Below are 12053 nucleotides of genomic sequence, written 5' to 3' on the forward strand. Positions count from 1 at the left end.
TCACCCATTTCCTCTGTGGACTGGGCTTCCCACTTCACCCATTTTTCCGGGGGCTCATGTTCTACTACGGCCTGGATTTCCATGATCTGTCCCCAAACTTCATCCTCAACATGTCGGCGTTTATCGTCATGTGCGAGGCCTTCCTCCGCATCAAGCCTCACTTCGGCCTATGGCTGAAGATCTTCAGCATCAAGCCGAAGGTCGTGGGCGGCCGGCAAGCGGAGTGCGGAGGCGCCATGGTGGGCAAGATGCCCAACGTCACATGGCTCGAGGGCTCCTTCATGGAAACCATCAAAGGGTGGCAATCGGGGTGGTTCTACATCACCGAGCCGCGTGACCCTGAATGGGCAGTGGTCCCCAAATTCCAATCTGGCATCCCTACACGGCTCACATCCTGGAAAGAGACGGGCCTGTTGTGGGGTAATCCAGACGAGGTGACCGGACTCCAGACCTGTTTCCAAGACCTAGTGGACAAGAAGGTTAAACTTGTCAACGTAGTCCAGGTCATGCTTTTCCGTCGGATCCTCCCGGGTCAACGACGGGCTTTCAACTTGTGGGAGTTCGACCGGCCCAGCACCAGACTTTGTCCAGGCTCTTCGACACAAAGCACGAGGACGCATGGAAGGTGCTATTCAAGAGCTCTGAGGTTTCCCCTCCCGTCACCGAGGATCGCGGATTCTGCACAAAGCGCCAAGCCATAGAAGTAAGCTTGTTTTTATCCTTTACAGAACACTTGATTTTCATAGTTTGACTCTATGCAGGATCTAAACTCCCGCTCCTTTGACAGGACTGGAAGAGGACGTCCGAACAGTTTGACTGTCCGGCCCCTTTACCCGAAGGCCCAGCAGATGCACGGTTGGCGAAGCTGCTGGTCCCGGCACCTCACGTGGTGCCGGAGAAGAAGGCCAAGAAGAAGGCCACGGGGACTCGAAAGAGTTCTTGGCGCCTGGTGGTGTCGGATTCATCGCCTGACGACCCTGAAGCGCACTCCGCCTCCAAAGACGAGGGGAGGAAGAAGAAGCCTCTCCCCCTCCAGCGGGGGGAGGAAAAAAAGGAAGGCCGCCCCAACTGGGGAGGCCGAAGGGCCCAGGAAGGGGAAGACCCTTCTTCCAGACTACGCCTCCGACGCCGATGACGATGCAGAGGAGTGGCCATCCAGGGCCAAGCCCCTGGCAAAATCGTAAGTATCCGGATACCAGAATAACTCATGGCGTTCCTCTATTGTAGAGTACCTTCTGACACCGAATTCAATCATGCAGTCCGCCCAAGGCTCAGCTCGGCGATTCGTCGAGCAGCTCACTGGCACGTCGGATGTGAATAGCGCTTCACTCCCGACTGCTACCTCCCCTCGCCCTACGGACGATGCCGAGGTGGAGTCCCAAAAAGGGCTAAACCAGGAGGAGGTGGTCCTGGAGGCGCCGAAAGGCGACCCCCCGGACTCCAGGCCCAAAGGGGATGAAGCCACAGAGGGATCTAAGTCCGGCCCTGGGCCGGACAACGCTCCGGAACCTTCAGTGATTCTGGAGTCCGGCAGGCGGACCCCTCGCAAGAAGGGCAAGCCTATGACGCCGGCGGCCTCCGTCCAACCGGAGGCGCCGGACAATTTGCTGGAGGTGCTTAACGGCGCCTCCATCGACGAGGAGCGCCGCACTGTTATGAGTGCGGTGATCCAGAAGGTTCAGTCCGCCAAGAGCGGTCTGACAGAAACCTGTACCAGCCTTCTAACAGGCTTCGAGGTATGTATTTTAAAACATGTCAAAATGTTACCGCATAGACAGTAGCCCCTGATGCTCAGTTTGGTGTTCAGAAAGAAAAATCGGACTGAGGATCTAAAAAGATATACACAGGAGTCTAACAGAAATATGTCAATATGGGAAATGCAGGCTGCACTGCTGACCTCTGCCGCACTGACGGCGGAGGTTGATGCATTGAAGCAGAGCCTCGAGTGGTCCGAGAACGAGCTCGGTCGTGCCAAGAAGCAGCTCGAGGACAAGGAAGGTAGGTAGTACCTTATGTAAGTATATAAAAATACCTTGTTGCAAATAATGACAGGACCAACGTGAATGTTACAAGGGCCACAACCAAGGTGGCGGCCCTGAAGGAAGCGTTGTCCAAGGCCAAAGACAATGCGGCCGCGGAGCGCACAGAGCGAGAAAAGCAGGAGGCGCAGGTGGCGGAGGTGCGGCAAGAGCTCTATGTCACGCCCAATATGCGACCCTATCCAAAAGGAACTCGAAGGTCCCACCAAGGATAGACCCGCATATTGAAACGCTTTTGCAAGGTGGATATCATTACATCAACATTACATAATAGATGGGGATACATACAAGAGGCATACAATGCCACACGGATACAACAATACATCACAATACATAAGAGCATCATCCGACTACGGATGAAACACAAACAGAAACTCAATCGACATCCACCCTGCTAGCCCAGGCTGCCGACCTGGAACCTATCCCCTGACCGAAGCAGAAGAAGAACTCCAATACAAGCAAACATCGCACTCGCGTCATGATCATCGCATAACATGTACCTGCAACTGTTGTTGTACTGTGAGCCACGAGGACTCAGCAATCCCATTACCATGGGTATCAAGACTAGCAAAGCTTAAAGGGAATGGAAGGGGTAAAGTGGTGAGGTTGCAGCAGCGACTAAGCATATATGGTGGCTAACATACGCAAATAAGAGCGAGAAGAGAGCAAGCGAAACGGTCGTGAAGCTAGCAATGATCAAGAAGTGATCCTGAACTCCTACTTACGTCAAACATAACCCAAAACCGCGTTCACTTCCCGGACTCCGCCGAAAAGAGACCATCACGGCTACACACACGGTTGAAGTGTTTTAATTCGAATCTGGTGTCAAGTTATCTACAACCGGACATTAACAAATTCCCATCTGCCTATGACCGCAAGCATGGCTTTCGAAAGATTATACCCTGCAGGGGTGTCCCAACTTAGCCCATGATAAGCTCTCGCGATCAACGAAGGATATACCTTCTCCCAGGAAGACCCGATCAGACTCGGAATCCCGGTTTACAAGACATTTCGACAATGGTAAAACAAGACCAGCAAAGCCTCCCGCTGTGCCGACAAATCCCGATAGGAGCTGCACATATCTCGTTCTCAGGGCACACCAGATGACCAAGACGTCGGGTTGGCATAGACCCTGATTGCCCAGGGGGCGCCGGACATCGCTCGGTTTGGACGAACACTTAGACAAGCACTGGCCCGGGGGGTAAAATAAAGATGACCCTCGAGAGCGCGACTCCCAAGGAAAAAAGGGCTAGGTGAGGCAAATGGTAAAACCAAGGTTGGGCCTTGCTGGAGGAGTTTTATTCAAAGCGAACTGTCAAGGGGGTCCCATAAATCATCCGATCGCGTAAGGAAAGCAAAATCCGGGAACATAACACCGGTATGACGGAAACTAGGGCGGCAAGAGTGGAACAAAACACCAGGCATAAGGCCGAGCCTTCCACCCTTTACCAAATATATAGATGCATTAATAATATAAGAGATATTGTGATATCCCAACCAAAATCCTGTCCACCACGGAGCAATCTTCAACTTCACCTGCAACTAACAACGCTATAAGAGGGGCTGAGCAAAGTGGTAACATAGCCAAGCAATGGTTTGCTTAGAAAAGGTGTCAAAGGTTAGAGGTTCATGGCAATATGGGAGGCTTGATAAACAAGTGATAGGTAGCGTAGCAAAGCGATAGAACGAAGCAACTAGCATAGCAATGATAGTAGCGAGATCCAGGGTAGCGGTCATCTTGCCTGAAATCCCGCAAGGAAGAAGAACTAGTCCACGAAGAAGATGAACGGATGAAGCCGAACCAAGCGTAGACGAACGAATCCTCACGATCGCAATGAAACAGGAACTATCGAAAAGAAGCACACAACATGGTAAACACACCACACATGAACAAGGCATGATGCACAACAAGCATGATGCAAGACAAGACTACATGAAGCTACTCATGGCAAGAGATGATGCAAACAAGAGCAACACATCAAGGCAAGTTTAAATGAGGCCGGGAACAACATATAACAATTCCAGTAAGTCCTCATATGCATATTTCGATATTGATCCAGATCTGAATAAACCTTATGTTCAAGTTGTTAAAATGCAAGTTAAGATGCACCAAGATGATCTACACGAGATTCTAGTCAAGTTACATATAAAGTTCATTTAGTTCGGAGCTACGGCCTAGAAGATATGAGCAAAACAAGTTAAACATGGCATTGATGCAAAATGCACACAAACATCAAGCAAACACCTCAAAACAAGGATGTAACATGATAATATGAAACTACATGCAAAATCAAGCAAGTTTCATATAGAGCACACTCAAAATGGAGCAACGGTGCAACACATACACTCTACAAGTTATAGCAACAATCTGTCCAAAAACAGCAACTAGGCATATTGCAAGCATCAAAACAACATGCTACAGGACCTCAACAAGAAAACAAAAGGCATGGACATGATGTACAGGTAAAGCATAACAAAACATGAACACTGAGCTATCTCCAGAAATCACTAGAACATGCTCAAACACACATGGCAAGATTGCAAATAATAACAATTCAGACTTTGCAGAAAATAACATCAGGTTGCAATGTTTATAGCTATCAAACAACATGTTACAGGAACTTATCATGGCAAAAAAAGGCATGGCATGAACCTACTAATTGCATAGATCAAAAGTCCTTTACTGACCATGAGCCAAAAAGGATCAGAAAATATGATGGCACCCATGTAAACATAGCAAGTTATAATACAGATTCAAACATGGCAGAAACAGAATTATGAAGGCATGTTGGTGAGCTTGTGCAACTCACTACAGAGCAAAACATGGCATGGAAAGGCAACCAACAGTAAGAAGGCATGTTTGTGAAGCTAAGCATGGCAATAGCAAGTTCATAGGGTACATGGAACACTAGCAAAACACATGGCAACAACTGAACTTAATGTTAACAGGCTGACAGCAACATTATCAAGCAACTTTGGAGCAAGATATGAACAAGATACATCAAGCTATAAATGCTACCAGGGGCATGGATGGGTAGAGAATGACATTTAGAACAAAACATATTTAGTGATCATCTCCAGATTATGCATAGAATGATCAGTAGCAACATGTTTATATAGCATCACGAAATAACAGATTCAACCTAGCAAAACAGCAACAACGAGTACACTACTTAACAAGCTTGATTCACTCACCACAAGTCATTGCATGACAAGATAAGCATAGCATCAGCAAGAAGACATGTTTATGTAACAAACCAAGGCAAGAACAAGTTCATAGCATGCAAGAATCAACTACAACAACCTTGGCAAAATTGAATAACATGTAAACAATCTGCCAGGAAACATTTTGAAACAAAAGTAGAGCATGAAAATGACATGCTAGACTACTCCATAATTTCAACCAGGGGCATGAATGGATACACAATAACCATATGTTCAAAACACCCTTACTGAAGTATCTCAAAATATGCATGAATCTCTCTGTAGCATCAAATTTACATGGCATCAAAATAACAGCAGAACAGGGACTAAAATCAACAACATCACGATGCCTATTTTGCGTGCTTGTGCTAGTCACCACATTGATCACAGAAATACATGGTAAGTACCTATGTAAAGAAGACATAGCATAGATCAAAACACATGTAGACCTCAACCTCATAGGATGCACACAACAATCATGGCAAAAATGACAAATAAGCATGTTATATCAGATTCAGCAGATTAACATCATGAAGCACTCTTGCAACAATGATTCAGGCATCAAGATGAGCTCAAATGAATATGATGCAATGGTATGCAATGATGTACTCGTTGGGGCGAACAATTTGACATATTACACGCATGAAACGGAGCTACGGATGCAGAGATACGATGCGATGAATATGGCATGATAATTACTGTAGATTTGGGGACTTAGGAAAATTTCGTGGAGGGGAAAGTCAACCTCGTAGGTCCAGATTGGGCACGGAACCCGAGGTTCTCCGGAGAGTCGCCGGACTTGGCCGGAGAGGAGGAAGGAGACCAAGAGTGTCGGGGAGGACGGGCTCCGCCTGATCTGGCCGGATCCGGCGCGGGGCGGCGGAGCTGAGGAGGACGGCGGCGGGGCGGCCGGCCAGGGACGGCGTGAGGCGGCGGCGCGGCGAGCGACTCGGGGCGGCGCTCGCCGAGAGGCGAGGAGGCGGCGGCCTGCGGGCGAGCGGCCAGGGGCCGAGCCCGGCGGCGACGACGATCAGCGGAGCGGGGCGGGAGCCGGACGGAGGCGGCAGCGCATCCGGCGTGCGGCAGCGGACGGGCCGCGCCGGCGGCGGGGAGCACACGGGGGCGCGGGACGGCGAGTGGGGGCCCGGGCGGGCCTGCCCTGGGCCCCGCGGGCCGGCGGCGGCGGCTGGAGGCGGGGGGGCCACGAGGCGGCCTCGGATTGGCCGCGGGCGGCGGCGGGGTGACGTGGCGAACCACGATTCGTCGCGGTGAGGTGGCGTCTGGACGTGTCCGGCCGTCGGCGGACATGTCCGGCGGCGCGGAGGAAGGATTTAGGGTTTCGGGGGATTTTCATCCGCGAATTTTGGGGGGAGACACATATTTATAGGTAGAGGGAGCTAGCAGAGTCCAAATGAGGAGCGGTTTTCACCGACACGATCGTGATCGAACGACCGAGAGCATGGAGGGGAGTTAGATGGGTTTGGGGCCACTTTCGAAGGGTGTTGGGCTGCAAAGAGAAGGAGGCTTTTGCGGTTACCCGGTTAACCGTTGGAGTACCAAACGACCTCCAAATGGCACGAAACTTGACAGGCGGTCTACCGGTGCTATACCAAGGCTGCTTGGCAAGACTCGGTCCATTACGAGAATGTTTAACACCCTCTCACAATGAGGGGCAAAAGGGGAACGCCGGAGGGTATAGGAGCGCCGGATTGCAAAACGGACAACGGGGAAAATGCTCGGATGCAAGGGACGAACACGTATGCAAAATGAAATGCACATGATGACATGAAAAAATGCAACACGCAAGCAAATGACATGGTAACGACGGCGAATAACTGGCGGACACCTGGCGCATCGGATCCGGGGCGTTACACTCTATGCTCTCGTGAAGAAACACGAGAGTTTAGAGCTTGACTCAAAGACGCGAGAGTCCGAGCTTGCCTCGGTCCTTGAAAGTGCCAAGTCTGCCAAGGCCGAAGCCCAAAAAGCCCTCCAGGAGATTGAGGCGATGAAAAAGATAGCGGCGGGTAAGGCATTCTTTATGCAAAGCAAGCATGTGAAAGTGAATTACGTGTAACTTACCCGAATCCGGAGCTCTCCAGGAGCATTCGCAGATCTGCCCCGCAGTGTGTCCGATGCGGCCGCATTCTACTGAGCCGAAGAAGGGAGCTCGACGGAGAAGGTGTTCTGGTCCCACTATGCTGAGGCCGGACACCCAGTGCCCCTGAGCGACCAGCTGATGCAGCTGGTCGAGCTCCATAAGGCAGCCGAACAGGCCATGAAGGGCCTTATAGGCCGGCTGTGGCCTGGGGAGGCCATGCCTGGGAGCTACTTTGGGCTGGTGCGGCGGGTGGTGGATGTCTGTCCATGGCTTGAAGTCATCAAGCGCTCCGTATGCGTCGAAGGTGCCCGTAGGGCCCTTGCCCATGCCAAAGTGCACTGGGGCAAGCTGGATGCTGAGAAGCTGGTGAAGGATGGGCCACCGGAGGGGAAGGAGCATCACAGGCCCGAGATGTACTATGAGGGCGTCCTGAAGGGTGCCCGCCTTGTGGCGAACGAATGTTCCAGGGATTTAATCTTTGAGTAAACTTGCTTATGTCTGTCCTGTGCGCTGAAAACTTGTTCATATGCGCTAAGCAACGCTTTTTGAATTTAAAATATTACCTTCTGTGCGGCTGTTTATTAAATCTGAGAGATGCAAGTCGTCAGCTTCTGCCCCCATGCCACGAGTGCTGGGGTGTTTGGGATAAACCTGAGCGCTCTTGTTCCCATTCTTGGGTCCTTCGAGGGAAGCGCTCAGCACAACGAACAAGGCAATCGGACTTACAATGCTTTATCACTCTCACTTAGCCATAGAATTCTATAATTTTAAATTTCGGTGAAGCCCCTAGTATTCGGAAGACCGAGTTCGGGGCGCTATCCACGCCTAGGCCGGATAAATCCAGCTCCTCGCTCTAAGCGGCATAAGTCTTTAGGGACTCGAAAAACCTCTCGAACAGCGACCGGTCTCTTGCCCTATCATGACGGTCAGTTTTGGCTTTCTCTACTGAGGTGTTAACCAAGCTCAACTGGGGCACAATCGCAGTAGTTCTCCAGGCGCTACCTTAGCCGATATAACATAATGTAAGGTACCAAAACATGGGAGCCGGGCAAACCCAACTATTGACCCAAGACATGATTCGGAGCTGATGCATATAATGCTATAAGTTCGGGGTGCCGCACTCATGAGAGTGTTCGGTCTTCTCACACCGTATTCTGGGGTGCTTAAGCCCCTGGTGTATTGGCCGTACCGAAGTGTACGGTTGCATAATGTCATGACTGAACATGTTTACATGAAAAATGAATGCAATAATAGACAAGAGCTATGTATTGTTTATTAAAGGGCTGCTATGAAAGCAGAACGATACAAATAGTGCGATAAGCAAGAGATGGGAGTTTTTTAACATGTCCCCCTCCAGGGGCAAGCTGCGAGACTTTAAGTAAGACAGGTATTTAGCTCGTTATAGAGACCACCTGGACTTTCGACGTGGCTTGCTATCTCCCTGGCTGTTGCATCGTGTGTTCGGCGAGTGTAGTGCTGGACAGGCCTTCCAAAGAGTGGAGTCCTGAAAGTAAGAAAAGAGAGATGACAAAATCAGGAGCCCCTAGTGCGGTTGAGCCGCATTCTGGGCATGCCGTGGTTGTGCCCCTCCCCTTATGCCCATGGTATTTCCAGAGCGTAATTATGTACGCGTGGTACTGGTTTTGCAATCTCGGGAGGGCTGGGGTTGGGGCCGCACTGCTATGCTTGCTCGGAACGTGCCATACGGTCTTGTTGTAGGTTACTCCGGGCGCGCTTGACGGTTTCCAGATGTTTAATAGCCGGACTGGGAATTGCCTTGAGAGGCTACTTTGTACTTCCGCCGCGAGGGCCGCTGTGTGCTCCTCTGTTCGGAGGGAGCGTTCGATGTTCCCATTGACCGTAATGACTCCGCGAGGGCCTGGCATCTTGAGCTTGAGATATGCGTAGTGCAGCACTGCATTGAACTTTGCAAATGCGGTTCGTCCGAGCAGGGCGTGATAGCCACTGCGGAACGGGACTATATCGAAGATTAACTCCTCGCTTCGGAAATTATCCGGGGATCCGAAGACCACTTCGAGTGTAACTGAGCCTGTACAGCTGGCTTCGACACCTGGTATGACGCCTTTAAAGGTCGTCTTTGTGGGTTTAATCCTTGAGGGATCTATGCCCATTTTCCGCACTTTATCTTGGTAAAGCAGGTTCAGGCTGCTGCCACCATTCATGAGGACTCTAGTGAGGTGAAATCTGTCAATGATTGGGTCTAGGACCAATGCGGCAAATCCGCTGTGACAAATGCTAGTGGGGTGGTCCCTTCGATCGAAAGTGATCGGGCAGGAGGACCATGGGTTGAACTTTGGGGCGACTGGCTCTAACGCATATACGTCCCTGAGCGCACGCTTCCCTTCCCTTTTGGGGATGTGGGTTACGTATATCATGTTCACTGTTCGCACTTGTGGGGGAAGTCCCTTCTGTCCTCTATTGTTCGGCGGCCGGGGCTCCTCCTCGTCATCGCTATGCAGCCCCTTGTCTCTGTTTTCGGCACTTAACTTGCCTGCCTGCTTGAACACCCAACAATCCCTGTTGGTGTGATTGGCTGGTTGTTCAGGGGTGTCGTGTATCTGGCACGAGTGATCGAGTATCCGGTCTAAACTGGATGGGCCCGGAGTATTTCTTTTGAATGGCATTTTCCGTTGACCGGGTTTAGAGACTCTGAATCCGGCATTAACTGTCGTATCCTCAGTATTGTCGCTGTTAATGTGGCGCTTGTGCTTGTTGCGATGCGACCTGCCATTGTTGTCCTTGGTATCTGAATTACCAGGGCTCTTGGTCATGTTATTACTATGAGCTAGCCAGTTGTCTTCTCCTGCGCAAAAGCGGGTCATGAGTGTTGTGAGTGCTGCCATGGATTTCGGCTTTTCCTGTCCAAGGTGTCGGGCAAGCCATTCGCCACGGATGTTATGTTTGAAGGCTGCGAGGGCCTCTGCGTCCGGACAGTCAACTATTTGATTTTTCTTGGTTAGGAACCGTGTCCAGAATTGTCTGGTCGATTCCTCTGGCTGCTGATTTATGTGGCTTAGGTCATCGGCGTTTGGTGCTCGCACATAAGTGCCCTGGAAGTTGTCAAGGAATGCGGATTCCAGGTCCTCCCAGCAACCAATTGACTCTGCAGGCAAGCTGTTAAGCCAATGCCGAGCTGGTCCTTTAAGCTTGAGTGGGACGTATTTTATGGCGTGTAGATCATCACTGCGGGCCATGTGGATATACAGGAGATAATCCTCGATCCATACCGCAGGATCTGTTGTGCCATCGTATGATTCGATGTTTACGGGTTTAAACCCTTCGGGGATTTGATGATCCATTACTTCATCTGTGAAGCATAGTGGGTGTGCGGCGCCCCTGTACTGGGCTATATCACGAGGTAGCTCATATGAGCTTTGCATGCCCTGTTCGGCATGGCCGTATTTGCCATATCCGGCATGAAGGTTATCGTCACGTGTCGTGGGGTGCCCACGCGATCCATAGATCGATCTTGTTTGCCTGGCCTTGTCCTCCAATATGTCTCGCAGGTCTAGCGCGCTTCCCCGTGCCTTGGTACTTTTTGAGCGGCGCCGGGGTGCGGCTTGAGTTGAGGGCTGAAAGGTCTCTCTGTCGCGGCCACGGTGTGGCCGATCAGCCGCATCATACATTGGTGATGTAGGTTTAGTTGCTTCCTCCTCTAGTTTGGGTAGCAGCCTGCGCTTTGGGTAGCTCTTGGAGGGGCGTTCGAGTTTGTACTCTTCGGCAGCGAGGACTTCCGTCCATCTGTCGGCTAGCAATTCTTGGTCAGCTCTAAGCTGCTGCTGTTTTCTCTTGAGGCTGCTTGCCGTGGCCATAAGCCTGCGTTTGAAACGCTCATATTCGAGGGATCCTCAGGCACGACAAATTCGTCGTCGTTGAGGCTTGCCTCGTCTTCGGAGGGAGGCATATAATTGTCGTCCTCGACCTCTCTGTTCGCCGCTCTCTCATGAGGGTTGGCTTTGTCATCCTCCTGTGCTGAATCCTGCTGGAGGGGGTTGTCTTCGGCACTGTCCGGGGTGTTATTGTCTCTGGGGCCGGAATCGCCGTTTTTGCTGTGGCGGGATTTAGAGCGGCGCCGCTGACATCGGCGCTTAGGCTGTTTCTTGGAGGGGTCATCCTCCGTTGTTCCATCCCATCCTCTTCTTTTGGGGTGTCCACCATGTATATGTCGTATGACGAGGTGGCTTTCCAGTGCCCTATATCCGCTGGTTCTTGGTCGTCTCTTCCATCGGTGTCCATACCGTCGATCTCTTCGGAGTCGAAGTCGAGCATGTCGGTTAAATCGTCGACAGTGGCTACGAAGTGGGTGGTGGGTGGGTTTCGAATTTCTTCGTCGTCCGAATCCCAACCTTGCTGACCATAGTCCGGCTAGGGCTCTCCTGATAAAGAGAGAGACTTTAGTGAATTCAGGATGTCGCCAAAGGGGGACTGTTGAAAGATGTCTGCGGCGGTGAACTCCATGATCGGAGCCCAATTGGGTTCGTTCGGGAGGGGTGCGGAATATTCGGAGTCCGGAAAGGAGTCCAGCACCTTGGAGTCACGAGCTCCACGAAGGACAAGATTGGTGTTCGGCTCGATCGCCGTAGAGATTGCAGCCCCCGAGGTGGCGTCCAGCCACCCGTCCTCGACCGGCGCAGTCGGTTCCGAGCTAAGGGTCGGAGCGGACACCTGAGCGGCACTCTGGGCACTGT

Source organism: Triticum aestivum, chromosome 4A (assembly GCF_018294505.1).
Source record: "Triticum aestivum cultivar Chinese Spring chromosome 4A, IWGSC CS RefSeq v2.1, whole genome shotgun sequence".
NCBI lineage: Eukaryota > Viridiplantae > Streptophyta > Magnoliopsida > Poales > Poaceae > Triticum > Triticum aestivum.